We start from the raw sequence: 17030 nt of genomic DNA on the forward strand, positions 1-17030 counted from the left end.
CAAAATATTTGCAGTTACTGTATGTAACTTCATCTGATCGTGTCACTTTATGGCATATGCATGTATGTATATGGCACGGTACATGCCAGGTGCGCGCCTTATTAAACGTGATGAAGTTTCATAATATGTGTGCCATGTTTCGACAGTGAATTGAAAAGACAAATGCGGTGAAAAAAGTTCATATATGGTTAATTAATAACAAAGATGGTTGAATTAAGCGTTGAGATAAATTAATGGAGAAATAATTAAATCCTTTTGAAATCACGTTGATCAATTGCGTAAATTGAAAAATAGAGCAAAATGATGATATATACATATATCGTAATATAATGTAGTATCGCGGACGAGAGAGTTCGGGCGAACTATAAACAATGTCGCGAGAAAGCCGAAGTGCCGACAGACCCAATAATGTATCGTTGGTCCTTCAATCGAATAGTTTCGCGGAAAAGGCCTGGCTACGAGCGTTTGCGGAACACGTGCGTGGTGGGTCTAAAACAAAAGACAAAAGACAAAGGGATGCTAAGGGAGAAAGACGAATTAACAGTCAGTGTTAGTTGAGGAGTCAGAGAGTGTAAATCGAGAAGTCAGCGAGTGCGAATTGCGTTGTCGAGAGAGTGTGGTCCGCGTGAAAGAGAGCGTTGGATCCTTGGTGACGAGAATTGCAAATTAACTATCTAGTTGTCTTAATTATAATACGTTATTGTGATTAGTTCACGTTAAACAACCATCGTTTCCTGTTTAACCAACATCTGTTTAATCCATTTATTGTAAATAAACTAATTGTAGTAAAGATCCTATAATAAGGACCATGTTCTTTAAGTTTAGAATTTACTATTATGTATGTATACCATTTTGCAAGAAATAAACTTATGGATTTAGTTTTAATTATATGTTCGTACTCGGTGTGATTCTGTATATGTTAGATTTTTTCCCAATTTCATCCATATATTGTCAAACTTTGTATCTTATTTTTCTTAAAAAGCTATTTTTGGAAATTTATGTTTATACGTACAGCGACACAAGTCTTCCAGTTCGACTTTTACTCGTTTCCGAAATATAATCATTTTTATATTACAGAAATAGTTAATTCTTTAAATCTATAGAAAGTGCTTGAAATGATTATCTTTAATCTAGATACAAGCTTATTTTTTCAGGTATTGATTTGAGAACATTGTCAAATTCGAAGTTAAAAAGAAGTTATAAAATTATTCCACCACAAAAAAGATTCTGTCTTAAGGGATTGCATTTACCTTGACCACATCAACTTACCATAACTTCAAGCACAGTCCTCTCGTACCAATCATACTTCGCTTACCCTAACTTTTTTCCACTTTCGAGGGTCCATTAATTATAATACTCAGTTCAGTATGAAGGATTTATTGTTTCTCTCGCCACTCATGACTCGACCTCTTCATCGAGCTACTTGCAGCTTGCCAGACTATAGAATTTCTTTCTTCATAACTTTCGTATTGTTTCCGGATGGTAATTATCGTTTCGCATACCTTGCAGGTATGTTCACTTCTTTTGCATTATAAACTCTAACATGATATAATTATTATTATTTCGTTAAGATAAAGTTAGTTGGTTTGCCTATATTTCACACTTTTAATTTAAGAACATCTATTTATAGATTCCGAATAATTACGCAATTATTATATAATATAACGTATTATGCAATTGCGTTGTAGCTTTTTAATACGATATTAGTTATTATGATGTTCATCCCAATTAATGGATGTCTATATAATAGCGTAAAATGTTTTATATTCTACTGGCACAGTGTTAATTGATACGAGAAGGAATTAGTGCAAAATCGAATTGGGGTAAAAAAAGGAATTAGTGCTTTTCGAAGATTAAAGAATATACCGATTTTTGAAATTTCTTTTTTTAACTTGCCGTAAAAGTGAGTGCTTAAATATGAAACTTATGAGAGAAAAATAATGGAAAATAAAACCGAGATAAGTATTTTTCATACTGTACCATATGCAAATGAAAATGTTTTAGCATGTGACTAAAACAAGTAAAAGAACAACTGGCTTTTAAAGTAGATGAGACAGTCTCATCTCAAAGTACTAAAAGGAACTTTTTACTTATAATATTTTGTAATTCTGGTAAAACTATGCGTATCCACTGCCATTTGAATACACAGGTTGCGAGAAGTTTCAACTATTCGAGTATTCTGGCTAAAAAAAAATTTTTAACGTACTAAAAAATGTATTTTAGATTATTTCAATCTCGAACATGGATTGAAATTTCTATCAAAATTATCTTCAATTGATAAAAGCAGAAAAGAACTATTCCAAATGATCAAGTGTTTATTATAACTTTTCATTTTCTTGAGAAAATACAGGATAAAGTTGATGGATTTAATAAGAAAACTACTATATAAAATTGGAGAAAACTGAAAGATTATCCGGAATTATTGTAAAATCATTTCTGAGGAAAGATATTTCGTAAACTCGTTGATGTATAGATTGCTAGAACTGTGTTACCAAGAAACAAAGGAGCAAAGGAATTATTTTCGTTAAAAAAATACTGAAGTAGATTTTAATTAAAAAGTTTTAATTAAAAACTCACGCTAGATTTATTACTTTTCTTCAGTATTTATACCGTCGAACGTAAAAACGTGTACAATACCATTGACCATAGAAAATCTACCTCCATTCATGTTAATAGGGAACTGGACCAAATTTGCATCTGCTATCTCTGGGAATTCGAATGTTTTACCGAATTCTGTTATTACCAGTTTCACTACATGTAGAGAAGCCATAGTAATTACATCATAGATCATGTCTTGTCTTTTGTACTATTCATGTACAAAATTATACCATCAGATTCTTAGCTATATGTACATAAATGATATTAATTTCTAAATAAATCAAATACTTTCTTCTTCCTTTGATTACGATGCTAGTATTTTTTTTTTTTAAAGAATTAATGCCTTATGTAGAAACCGCGTTATTCACCGCATATAGAAACAATTTCCAAAGCACGAAACCCGTATTTTACGTGCCATACTTTAATTCATATTCAGATTTCCAGGAATCGTCGATAAATTACTCGACGTAAAAAGGGGGTAATAAATTTGCAGAGATTGCACGGGAAAGACGAAAATTACGAGTCCGAGGAGATGAAGGAAATCAGTAGCTCACGGATGGGATTCGATTGAACAAACATTAGAAAGCGCATACCGGGTCAGGGAGCACTTCCTTTCAAGTACGCCACCGCCGACAGGTTCGAGGGTATGCACGAAGGCAGTGTTTGCACCTGCCTGTGGCAAGCTCTCCCGTAGCTTCTGCAGCCCGAGACATAAGTGCAACTCGATTTGCATATTTAACTCGACGAGCGTGCTGAACCCTCGCCGTTCCTTTAACATACTCTCCACCCATCCGTGTCCTTTCCTGGGATCCTTCGCCACTCTCTGCCACGCTGTCCGGATTCGATTTACTTGCAATCATGCTGCGGATTAATTAGTTCGTCCCAACATAAGCGCATACGAAGCAGATAGGCAAGACGAACGAGCTGTTTTCCTAACTGATTGCGTTTGATGGTGAGGTGTCGTTGTTTGCGGACGAATCAAGGGAAAGAAAATCGCTCGAAACTGTATGGAGAGAAAGACCGGAGCAGTGAGAGACGATGGTTATACCGTGACTAGGGAAGGATTATTCTTGTTTTGTGTTTCTCTCGATGGATTTTTTACTTGACCTAAATCCGCGATTTTCAATCAGCGTGCACCAGCGTACTGGTGTACCGCAAGGATTCTTAAAACATGCAATGCCTGACTACCTAGTCAGGGGTGTTGCCCCTTTTCTCTTTAGACCGTCAAGTAAAAATAAATAGCCATCCGATGTGAATACGTTATATCGAAGCAAATACATTCTACTTTGTGTATATATCGCAGAATTTCAGTAATTGGTTTATGCGCGCTACTAGATGGAACAGACTGACTATCGCTGATCTAAATAATTGTAAACTTAGATTTATCAGAATAACAACAGAACCCTTATACTATTTGTCTGGTCCACTAGTTCGTTTGACTTTTACGTCACAATCAGAATTTATCAACCGATCCGTTTTTTTTCCATGTAGTTTCCAATTTCATTTTCTGTGCATATAATTATTTAACATCTGAATAAGTAAAAGACTTACTTTCATAAACTTACTTCTTACAAACAGGCAATATTAATATCGTAAATTCTAAAACAAATTCTTAAAATTTCTGGGGTTAGGTTGGGATTAGGCTAAATGATTGCGAAATTCTCGAACAATTGATAAACGTATTTTGTTTCATCGAACTGTTTGTTTCCAAATTAAAGATATTACATAAATTTGAGTATGGAAAGTTATTATACGATTTTGTTGCGATTCTTTGATAAGTCAGCTATAGGTGCGGAGCGATTGTTTCGAAAACTTTGCACCACGTGCAATAATAAAAAAATTAAACTGTTGTAATGACAGGTACAAATGCGCATATAACGATAAATGTTATCAGAGAAATATTCCAATATTTGCTGGATTTATATTTATTTTAACATGTCGCCATGCACTACTGAATGTCAATAACGCCTCGATACTGATACATACCTGTACGTATTGAATCGTTATAAGCATCGAATGCAAAGGATTAATAACATTCGAGCTCTTATTAAATTTTCATTATTATCATATCGTAAGATATTTATTAAAATATTAAAAATAATCTAATAAATTTACTATTTCAAAGTATTAGTAGATATATTTGAAAAGGATCATATATTTATGGAATTGTCAAGTTATTCAAATGTCAGATTAATTGTTTTTGTAATTACCAAAAACATGTAGATATTTTTGACGAGATTAATGTAAATTTTTATTATAGTTACAGAAACACGTTTTTATCTATAATTTATTTCTGTCATATTACTTTAATCAGAATCATATACATTACATGAATATGTATATTAGTTATGCACATATATACGGTGTTTGATTATGGTATTTAGTATCTGGTTATTTAGTTAGTTAGATCAGTAGTTCCAGTGTTAAGAGTTAAATTTAATCCAAAAACTTTAATCACATACATATTACATTACTTTCCCAAATTCCCTTGTAAATGTTTTCTACGAAACACCGAGAAAATGTTTTTTTATTTTTCTCACAGAATAAAGAAACTGAGTTTCCATGAAGCTTCTCACGATTCCTCTGGCTGAATAAAAATTCAGAGTGGGTTAGTCTGGACCAGAGTCGAATGCTTAACGCCGCCGCTAGACAGCGGAGAGAAGTTCGAATCTCCGCGGGTTGGTATGGATCGTTACAAAGCAAATAGAGAAGGCACTTTAGAGGGAAGTTACATGTCTGAGCACAAAACGTGCGACAGTCATAATTTTCTTTGACTACGCTCCCTTGCTCGTTGCCACTTCGCTAATGAAATAGAGCGGCGGCTAATGAGCCTAATGAGGGAGCTCTGTTGAAGGATGTACTTATCACCTTACTTAGACCCTTATGGGACCTAGCTGCGAGTAAAATAGTCATACTTCGAATACAAAGAAAGTCTCCTGTTTTCCTGACATCGCGAGCTAGAATATTAATCACATTACGTAATTTCATGTATGAAATTGGCTGTGGTAATTAAAATGCCAGTTGATCAACTAACCAAGTGGTTTGTCGCTTATTTTATATTATTATCTATTATATTTTTATATATTTAATATAATAATAATATATTTAAAAATAAATAATATGTTTTATATTATTATATATTATAGGATTTAATTATAATAAGTATTTCACTTCAGATCTTTTATATATATATTTTCCTATTATTTATTTCATATTATACTGTAAATTTGTGCACCTTTAAATTTAATATTTTTATAATAATTATATAAATATGTGCTCTAGTTAACATATGACGTTCGTACTTTAGACGAAATAGTAACAAAGTATATCTTACACAGAAATAGTCATGAAATTTGATTTATGTTTTGGAAATGGGCTTAAGATTTGGTAATTTACTATGGTAAGTAATAACTAAAGTCTCTTAATTAGGCGTACTCAATTAATTGATGTTGTAACCGAGAAATCTCACTAGGTTAATAATTATACTGAGAGCAAATCTGTTTATATAAAAAATTATTTAAATTCATAGGATGTACAGAAAGAATGATTGAATAGAGATATATAAAAATAAGCTACACAGATATTCATTTAATGTTTGAAAAAGGATTTTAATTTATTTTATTTGAGTAAACGATATATATTTCATATGCATCTAATATAAACATTTTCTCTGCATCCTCTTTGCTACTTTAGCGATTAATGAAAATTCATTAACATCCAAAATAACTTTTCTGTCATATAGAATCTTCCTTTGATGCGTTTATCGATATTTGTTAATTAAAATTCAATTTCATTAAAACATTTCATAAAGTCTAATGATAGCCGACATATTAAAGTTTACACGATTTCGAAATGAAAAATAAATTATTGAAGAGAGTCACATCGTGTATTACACGATTGAAGGTATTCGCTGTCAGTCAGTTTTAAATAATTCGTTGGAAGAATTTCACTACTGGGGATTTTCTTAGAGGAAGTAGCCAAGTATATCTGGAAGATGGATTTTCTCAGCATGTACCGGGAAAGCAGGTGAATTAAGATCGAAAGCTGAGGAGATTAGAAAGATGTCAGAAGCAAGCTTGGACCATTTGTCAAAGCTCGCAAATTCGATTCGAAGGACGCAAACATGATCTGGAGTGAGATCGAAGGTTCACGATGTGGAGAATGTAGGAAACAAGTGGTGTAACTTGTTTTGAAAAATTATTCTTGTTGAAAGGAATACATATAATATAACGAAATCGTGAACTGTTTAATCTTTGAAGCGAATCGATTGACATTGTAAGATTTATCGTCGAAGCTATAGTAATTCGTGATAGTCATGGTACATCTTATAAAAGTGCAATTTTATTGAATCATTCTTTATTCTTTTCAAATACTCTTTATTCTATTCTTTATTCTTTAATAATAAGTTTTATAATAAAATGAAGGAGAAAACAAATATTTTGTACACTCTTATTATTTCAAACTACAAGTTGTATTAATATTTTGTTGAGATCCATTTTTCGATAGAACAGTTCAATTAGCCTCTAATTAGAATGAAACACGTTAATTTTTTATGATGAAATTTGGAAAAGTTTTATTCAGACTATATTGTGTTATTTTTTTTTTATAAAAAGTAGGGAAATATCCATAAGTGATTGCACATTGTGGATGAGAAGTTTGAAAGTTCTAATGATATACGCCACGTGGCTCGCAACCGTGCAATCATAAAGTTATAACTATAACACGGTTGTGATACGATCTTTCTCTATAAAAACGGAAAAGGGACGTGCAATAAAATTCTTGATTTAAAGATTAAGTCATGTTTGCGGCTTACGTAAGATCTCGTCCCCTTTAATGGGCGCATTAGGCTTATAGACCTTAGAGTGCTGCTATCAAGCTATTTTTCACGGGATCAAAAATTCTGTTTCCTATTGATACCATTTATTTTCTGAACGACATTCTGCAAGAGGTTATCGTGCATTTTAAAGGAAGAATTATTTAAATTCGAAAGAATTTCTTTACAAGTTCTGTATCAGATAATATCACGGAAAGAAATTTTAAAAATTAATTTAAGGAAGAATATATGGTAATAGAGTGTTTAAAGTAAATAAGTGGTAAACGTATCAATTCAAATAATGGCTGTATTTATAAAAATTGGTTATTTCATCAGAAATATATTCCTTCAAAGCCAACAGAACACGAAGAATAATCAATCTAATAAATGAATTTATTTCTGAAGATAGATATACCTTAGAAATATCCTCGCCGCATGTACCTGAACCGTTGTAGTATCTTCGTTACGAATGTCAAACTTTGAGTCTTGAAAATAGAAAACTATTACCGAATTACTTTTTATCCAGAAATTCACACATATATACGTATACAATTACCCTATATACGAATAGAATAAGAACCTAGAATATATACTTCAATTTTAACATATATAAATTCTATTATTCATATCGCTATTGGATAGCAACTATCTATAAAAAGATCGTGTTCTATAAAATATGGGCGAATCATGGATATGAAGACATTGGATTTCTAAAATATCGGTAATCTGAGCCACACAAACATTCAGTGTTTCCGCAGACCGGGAGTTTACATTCCGGAAGCATTTCCTTTCGACGCCTTGTCGTCTGAAGCTACGTTCGATATGCCAGGACACATTGCATGGCCATGCACTTCCCTGCCGGAACTCATATCAGTCTCATACATGCGTGCGTTCCACGTGCATGAGGCACAGGTTTGAGTAAACACCATAGGCTAGAAAGGTTGCGCGAATCCAACCAAGGATCCCCGGAAAATGTCGGGAATTCAGAGATGCGCGATGCAATGTTGCTATTTCTTCTGCTTGAGAAAGGACAGATATGAAACATGACATTCAATTACGTTTAGTTTCTATTGCGTTTCGTGGTTCCCTAAACTTCCTTCGTATTCGATGTTGGTACCGTGCTTTTCCAACAGTGATGTTGGAAAATTCAACTCGCTTCGAATATAATCTCATACCGATGATTGTTTTGCTGGAAAATGCTACGTACTGTTTAACTCTACCGCGATTTCTTCTTTTATATGTCTCGATCTCGCCGAAAAAAGCACACTACCGATCTTTTCATATTTTTCTCAGATTTAAGAGATTTTCTGACCGAATAGCTGAATTATTATGAAATTTTGATTGATTTTGTGAGTACGAGAAGGACGAAGTTCCTTAACCGTTACAATTATCAAAACCAACGTAGCTAATATTTAAGAAACTAGAACTAAAATAGAACCGGAGTTTATTTTACCTTACGAATCCTTTCCCTGGGTAGCTCTGAGGTGGTATTAAACGTGTTAGTTATTAACGAGACGAGTGGAAATTTGTAATAGTCAAATATATTAAAGTTACTTCAAGTACAAGTACAGAGATAGTGTCGGTCGATTATAACTGTCGTTCGTATGACTCGCTGTGATAATTCGCTATATTCTTCGCTATACTGGTTCGTTTTCTCTATACTGTCCTCCTAGAGAGGATGCTCGTCTATTTATATTGTCCGGCGAACTTACAGAAGGTCGTAATTGGTTCGGATTGACGATTGCTCATAAGGGCGATACTGTTTCCGTCTGGAGTTCGTTTATTCTAGAACTTCGCAAATCCAAAATAGCGTTAATACTCCAAGGCGCAACAACATTCGAATCGTGCTATGACTCATGTGCCGGTACAATTCCTGAAAATTTTCTTGTTAACGAATTTCTAATTCTTCGGTAGCAAATATGTTTTCACAGACCAGAAAAGTGAGCAGAGTAAAATAAGTACATTAAATTATTACGATAGAAATTTATATTAATGTATGTGTTATGATTTTCTGGATTTCGTAATCAGTTTTTTTTTTTTTGTTTTTAGCCATATTCTTGCAACTTATGATTTAACGATTTAATATCATTTAATACAAAAATAATAGCAATGAAATAAAATAATAAACAAAAAAGAGAATAATAATAATAAAATCATGTTCAACGCTTCTCGTCTCTGTTGCACTCAAGAAGCAAGCGAACCGAAGAGATAACAGTCGGCATTCCCAGAACACCCACCTCCTTTGATAATAGTCTCGAGTCTGCGTCTATTAAGCAACGAATATTCTACTGTTCCCCGTTATATACAGTCACCAGACATATTAAAAATAAAGCATTCGTATAAAAAGTGTTATATATCGTATAAAAACATAATATCATTTCTTAAAATAGTTATTAAAAAAATGTAAAATACTCTTACTTTCAAAGTACGAAGTATCTTCTACGCGATATTGTTTTTCATCTAATATACGATATAGAGTGGTAAACATATAAATAGATAGAAAAGTACATGGCAATTGAATTTTTTTATATGTACATTTTATTATCAGAATTCTTTGAATATTCACTACAATTCAGCGAATATTTCATTTTACTTAATTTACAAATAAATTTAGGTCGTTTATATTCTTGCCTCGAATATCTATTATAATTTTGCGAATATTTTATTCCACAGCGTAATGATAATCATTTCGAATTAAATAGTACATATACATATTTCACGTGAGTTATGTAAACAAAATGTTCCACTTAAATGTTCACTGCTGTATAATATATACAGTACAAAAATTAATGACGCATATAAACGGAAAAAAGTCCTTCTTCAAAATGGAAATATGAAAGACACGAAATTCCGTAGAAATCGAATTTATTATTAAGAAAGGCATAAATTATAATGAATGTCTATCATCATATTAATTGTTGACATTCGTTAATAATACATGGTATTCCATTGCAATAAAATTGCATTTGCTCGGTGGAATTAAATCGATTTATGAGAGAAAATCCGTTTCAAATGTCTCTGATACATAGTACCAGGCTCCTTATTATTTATGATATTACATTACACTGTATCACTGTCTCAATAATTAATAGTCGTATTCCCGTTTTCAACTTTCCTCCCGGTAAACGCAAAATACTAATGCATGGATACGCTCGATGTTAAAGTAGTTCTACCAATTCACTTTGACGTCTACGTCTTCACAACTTATTTGTATAGTACTGTGTAAATATGTACCTAATCAGGTTTCCGATCTCTGTTTCAAGAGTATATACCCAAGAGGATGCATATTAAGCTTCTGTAGTTTGTATTATGGTAGTATAATTAATCAGCAAAAAGATTTGACAAGAATACTAAAATGATTTAATGGAAAGATATAATGTTTACTTTTGTTCAAATACTCAGTAGTATAGCATAGTTAAATGCGAGTAAACAGTTTGCAGATGCGTGAGGATCAGATTATATATTGGATATTGCAAGATTAACCCACAGGTTGTCTTGGCGTCTGTGCCATTGAAATATCGTAAAAACTCTCAATTCTGTGAAATAGGAATTATCTTATTTTAGCTAAAGTAAATTTATCTTCTCTTGGTGTAAAGAACTAGGAATCGTTTAAAAATATCATAGGTTAAATATCATAATAATAGGTTATTGCATATTTTGGTTATATTGTCACGTGAATTGGATCAAACAAATCAAACAATAATTTTAGATATCTTCTGTTTTAATCCAAAATAATGAAATTCTACTTTACCATTGTCGAAGAAATAATCTTTTTTTTTTGCGAAAATAAGAATGGAATAAGAGAACAGCGAGTAGGGAATGAAATGAAAGAGTAATTTAGAAAAGATAGATGCTGAAGTAAAGTTTTGTTTACGTTGTGTAAAGATCCAGATTAATGGAACCACATCGTACTAAAATTTGCTTTAGAGTATATGTAACCAGGCGTCCCATAAGCGCAGGTACTGAAACCAAATTAATGTAACGAAATATCTAATATACATACGTTCCATGGTTGGCTAACTGGCTACCCTGAAATTGCGTTTTAGATATTTGGTCAGAAGCCAAGAATCTTTGCTACACCATGATATGTACTATATAATTGCTATTTAACACTGAATCTACATAATATCTTCTATATATACATAAAAGAATTTTAAAAATAATTATATATAACTAGGTTGTAATTATTTAGAACGTTGTTTAGAACATATTTATTAGACTCTAATGTATTTTTCTACGGCTTGTAGGGCATATTGTATTGGAAAATGGCAGAGTTGAATCACTAAATCACCTTAAACGTAAATTTAATTGTAAAACGGGAATGCTGAACTTCATTTGGAAATTGAGTAAATTAATTTATTTACTCATTTCAATCTCATTTTATCCATATCATTCGATCGATGAAGATAACTGATAATGCGAGAATTACAATGGTTATTTTTTCTAGTAAACTACGAATCAGATAACAAATACATATATTTCCACGTAATACAACTTAAAAAAAAAAAATGGATCTATATAAAAAATTAAGTTGAAAATATAGACTACATTTTTTCATACAGAATTTTATTTCTAAAGAAATCGATATGAAGATTCATCGAGTACATTTATTCATCATTTATTTTCTACCAGCTCGAAATCAAATAATTAATCGAAGAAGCACAAATACTTCCACCAATTCTCTACGTTTATATAGAAGCGTACTTCGTGAATTCGTTTTATTTACTTTGTAGATAGCCGACACTTCGCGGATTGACTTCAATCGTAGTTCTCTTTCCTTTATTATCTACAAACTCGTCATTTCCTCTTAGTAACTTCTAAGACGAAATCCTTCAATCAGTTAGCTTTCCTACTAATAAAAACTGTCCTTCCATCTTACTCTTGAATTCTCGCTAAGCAACGAAAAATACGTATTGTTAGTTCTTTTGTAGTTAGTTCGTCGGTTGCGGTGCTCTTCTATTTCCTTGCATTCTATTCGACTCGTTAGCTTCTTTGTTCTAGCTTTGTGTTTTCATCTCACCTCTTCTCTCCCTCCGTCGTGTCTTTTTTTTTTGTTATTTCAACCGTACTCTCGATTCTTCCTTTTTTTCTAGATACTGGTAGATAGAACTAGCGGATGCGCGTTTTTAATTAAATAACGTGATCCCGCAACGTAAAATACCAGCGATTTGTTCCATTCTTCTCATTGTTGCTCTATTCCTTGTATTCGTGCTAACTCTTTTTTTTAAAGATGCTGTTTGAAGGAAATCGCTTCGCAATTAGTTCGCATTAAATTTTGGTATGCTAAAAGCCATTGCAAGGATGTTGAAACTGGACATAGGGTGATTTTTACTATATTAAGAATTTTTGTAGTATAGTACATACAATTGCCTAGAAGTCAGAATCGTTCAAAATCCTGTGAAATAAATTTTAGAATTTATTAAAACCCCGTAAAAACGCACTGTTGTAAATCGAAATTTCTGTGAAAAATTGCAAATATTATTTTGACTATTCGTGTTAAAAATATTCCAAAATGAGATATTTGAAAAGTACTGAGAAAAAATGAGAATCCGTGGTGGCAGGCGAAGAGAAATGGCGAGATGTGACAAAATTTCATATTCTAATCCATCCTATTTATTTCTTTCAAGTGGCTGTATCCATTCGTCATGATTTTTGCATGCCGTTTAAATCACGTGAAACCCATTTGTTCATTTTCTTTATCCCTCTTACTCGAGCCAAGTGACGAATGATAATATTAGAAAGAATGGCTTATTTTCATTTGAAACGCTATTTTCTTTTGCTGTCCTTAATAAATTACTGAAAACAAAAAAAAAAAAAAATTACAGTTTCTGCAGTAACTAGAATTTTCTGTAAATTCATACTTTCATAGATACAATTAAAAAAGTAGGGCCTAAGCAAAAATATGATTTATTTAATAAATATTTTATGTGTTTTTGTATATCTCATGTGTATACTTTTGTATCTTTAAAATTCTCCTAGAATTGTATAAAAGTCCGCAATCTAGTAATAACATTTCTCTAACTATCGCGCAAAGTAACCGCGTGAAAATTGCCAGCGTGAAAATGCTCTAATCTGCCAATGCATACGTATTTACATATATATTTCAACGAAGCTTTTGACATTAGATGTGCTTCCTTAACCGAGAAATCGTGTTCAAAGTGGAGCAAGCTACAGCCGACACTAACGGGAAAATCTCGATGCTAGAAATTCTTACTTTCGCGTTTGCGACTACTGTAAATTTTACTTTCACGCGAGAACTTCACAAACGATATTTTACCGTGTGATATCGCTGCAATCATATGTCTATCTTTGTTGTTCTTAATACGAAAACAAAGAAAGATATATGATGACAGTAGAATCGCATGGAAAATGTTGCTCGCATGCGTTCAACCTTACGTCGAGTATAAACCCGGTACAATACTTTTAGTGGGGCATGCAGTGAGCAAAAATCGAAATAGTCACTGTTCCATTTTGATCTTATTATTCGATGATATCATCAGTCTGTAAATAAGTAACATAAACGTAAACAATAATTCCTTGAAAATTCGGTAGAGAATTAGTAAAAATCGTCTGTACATGAAAATTTAATCATTTGAGAAGATTAGCTCACCCATTTATTATACATTCTTGCTTGTTAATTCTTGTTAAATAGTGTTTATTACAGCCCAGATATAGAGAATTTTAAAGAAGATATGTATAAGTTTAATTTTTAATTTAATAAAGATGTATACTAGTTGTTTACTAAATATATATTTTTAACAAATATCCTGTAACAAATATCATCTTCAGATTGATTTCAAATTTGACCAATATGATCACAACAGCGTTAATGAAATTTTGAAATGATTTATATAATATTATGAATACAATATGGATATAAAAGCTTCCTATTTTAAACCGATATAAAATATTTCAACAACAAACATTTTTGTAAATAACTAATAATAATTTCAATCGTCCAGAATCCAAACGCTTGTCCCCAAACTTGAAGTTCTAACAGAGCCAAAGCTTAACCTTGACAACCGTACAATCGTAATTATTAGACCGCGCGTGTATCCCAACTTGTCAGCGTAGTCAAGTAATTTTGGTAGTCATTAACATTTCTGTATGAACTACATATAAATGTATATGTATATGTGTATATTCTCCTGGAAACTTTATTCCAAGTTCCGCCATGATTATGACAATGTTTTGAACGGGGAACTTACGCGAATGCAAGCACTTCCGTCTTGGCTCGTGGCAACAATTAACGCCGTTAGGAGTCCATTCGCGCTCATTAGCGATCTTCCAGTCATGTACAAATCCCAGACGAAACTTCGAAGTTCTGATGTTTCGTTGTTTGCGAGAATTTAATACCACCAACAAATAATAACTTTATTGTGGCGGCCACGAACTTTCAAACTTTTACCATTTACCGTTCGTTTCGAATGTTTATGACGGCTGCTTCCAAAACTTGGTTAAACGTTAGGAATGTTATTCTAAGAAACCGAAACGTTTCCACTCGCTATTAATCATTGATTATTATCAACTTCAACGTTTTCAAAGCTAATGATCTCGGCTTTTGTTGCGACCTCTTAACTAAGTGGCAATCAGTTAAATTGCAATTGTTCTATTGGGGTCGTGAACTTTGAACGATATTAACGCTCAAGGTACAGGGAGATTAAAGATTTCTAGTATACCTGTGATTTGTATGTTTAGTATGAAACGCAAGTTTAGTTTAAACGGAAGTGAGAGTCTTCAAACGTAAGCGTGAGCATGTTGAACATAACTTCAAGCACCTGGTGTTTATATTCTAGGTGTCGATCTAGGAGGTGGGTTTTCGTTAACGTTTCCTGTGAGTTGCGAATCTGTGTCTGTCCAATCTGCGATTGTCGAACTGTCACGGGCGTCTCACAACTCTACCCCTTGTGCGTACCTGGTCGAGAGTGCGTAGCGTAACTCCCGTTAGCGATATTGTCCGATGGTCTGTTGTCGAGTTCTCATCTGGTGTCGAAGTTTATGACACGTTTGCTATTGAGCGGGCCCGTCGAGCGCTTAATTATGTTGTCGACGTGGTCCGAGTTGTAGACTTTATAATGTGGGAAATTCTAACTTCTCAAAAATAACAGATGTACTGCCTGCGTCGTAGACTGAGGATAATTTTATATCCTCAACAGTTTTCGATTTAGCTAGCTAATAATTTTCACTAGACTTTGCTTATTTTTATATTTCAAATCGAACTACTTTCATTTCATTAAATTCTAAGCATACCGTCCATGTTTCTTTTATATTGTTTTGGTATTCTAGAAGACTTGGTCACGGAGAAACTCTGTGAGAAACAACGTGGCAATTATCTCAGACCTTCAATCAGATTAGCGTTTAGTAAAATTTAATAAACTAAGAACGTTGAACGTTTGTCTTCCTTGACAACACTACAAAGAATGTTCGTTCTCTATGTCGTGGTTACAAAACAATCGATTCTCTTAGCCCACAATGTAGTACCTAGGGGAACCTAATTTACGACACCCTGGAGTTTTCAAGCCAAGCTTTCTCTTCCTAAATTCCATAGTACGAAAAACCGAATGCTTAAAGTTTCACATTTTCTTATACGGCGTAATCGAATTCTCGGCTACATAGTAGATTCAGTCATGTAGTGCTTTGAAGATACAGCTATTCTGCTCTACACAATAGATTCTGTCACCCATTGATCCGACCACATAATGGTTTAGTCGTTTAGTAGATTCGGACGCAAAGTAAATTCGGTCATGCATTAATTCGACCACACAATGATTCGATTGCGCATTGATTCAATCTTACAGTGATTCGGCCGCGCAGTAGATTCGGTCACGCATTGATTCGGTCACGCATTGATTCGGTTCCACAATGATTCGATCACGTAGTGATTCGGGCGTGTAATAGATTTGTTAATATAGTGACTCTAACGCGCAGTAGATTCGGCAACGCAGTGATCCGACCATGCGGAGGATTTAGTCACGCAGTACATTTGACCGCGCAGTAGATCCGGGCACGCACTGATTCGGCCACGCACTGATTCGATAGCGCAGTAGATTCGGTAACGCAGTGATCCGATCATGTAGGAGATCTAGGCACACAATACATTTGATCGCGCAGTAGATTCAGTCACGCATTGATTTGGTATTTGGTTGTGTTGTAGATTCGATAACGCAGTGATCCGACCGTGCACAGGATCCGGTCGCGCAGTGATTTATTTGACTAAGCAATGATCCGTGCGTCTATGAAAAGTTTCTAAAAGGTAATTTCTCAAAAATTGTTACATCGCTTCTACTAACTTCTTGTATCGGATTTCGAATTCAAGTTGACTATGTAAAATGTCGTAAAGAAGAATATGACATCTATTCCAAAATTGTCACGATCGAATAAAGTATTTCAGCGATTCAGCCACGCAATAATCCATCTATCTGTCAAACGTTTTTAACAGATAATTTTTTAGAATTCTCTCACGCGTCCACTAAGCTTTCGTATCGAATTTCGAGTTCGAGCCTAAATCTATATACCGTACTCTAGTAACAAGAGGGGTGGAAACGAAGGTAGAAGCGTCGGTGGAGAGGGTGGTTGAGCGAGGTCGAGGGGAGGCCGTAACCCATAAAGAGTCGCTACT

At 33.4% G+C, this 17030-nt stretch overlaps 1 long non-coding RNA gene across 3 annotated transcripts in view; it reads right to left on the reverse strand.

Annotated features, from left to right (window-relative positions):
- Nucleotides 1-17030, reverse strand: part of LOC110119574 — a 52206-nt gene that overhangs the window by 9630 nt on the left and 25546 nt on the right. The window lies entirely within an intron of this gene.

This window comes from Bombus terrestris, chromosome 9 (genome assembly GCF_910591885.1).
Source record: "Bombus terrestris chromosome 9, iyBomTerr1.2, whole genome shotgun sequence".
Classification (NCBI taxonomy): Eukaryota; Metazoa; Arthropoda; class Insecta; order Hymenoptera; family Apidae; genus Bombus; species Bombus terrestris.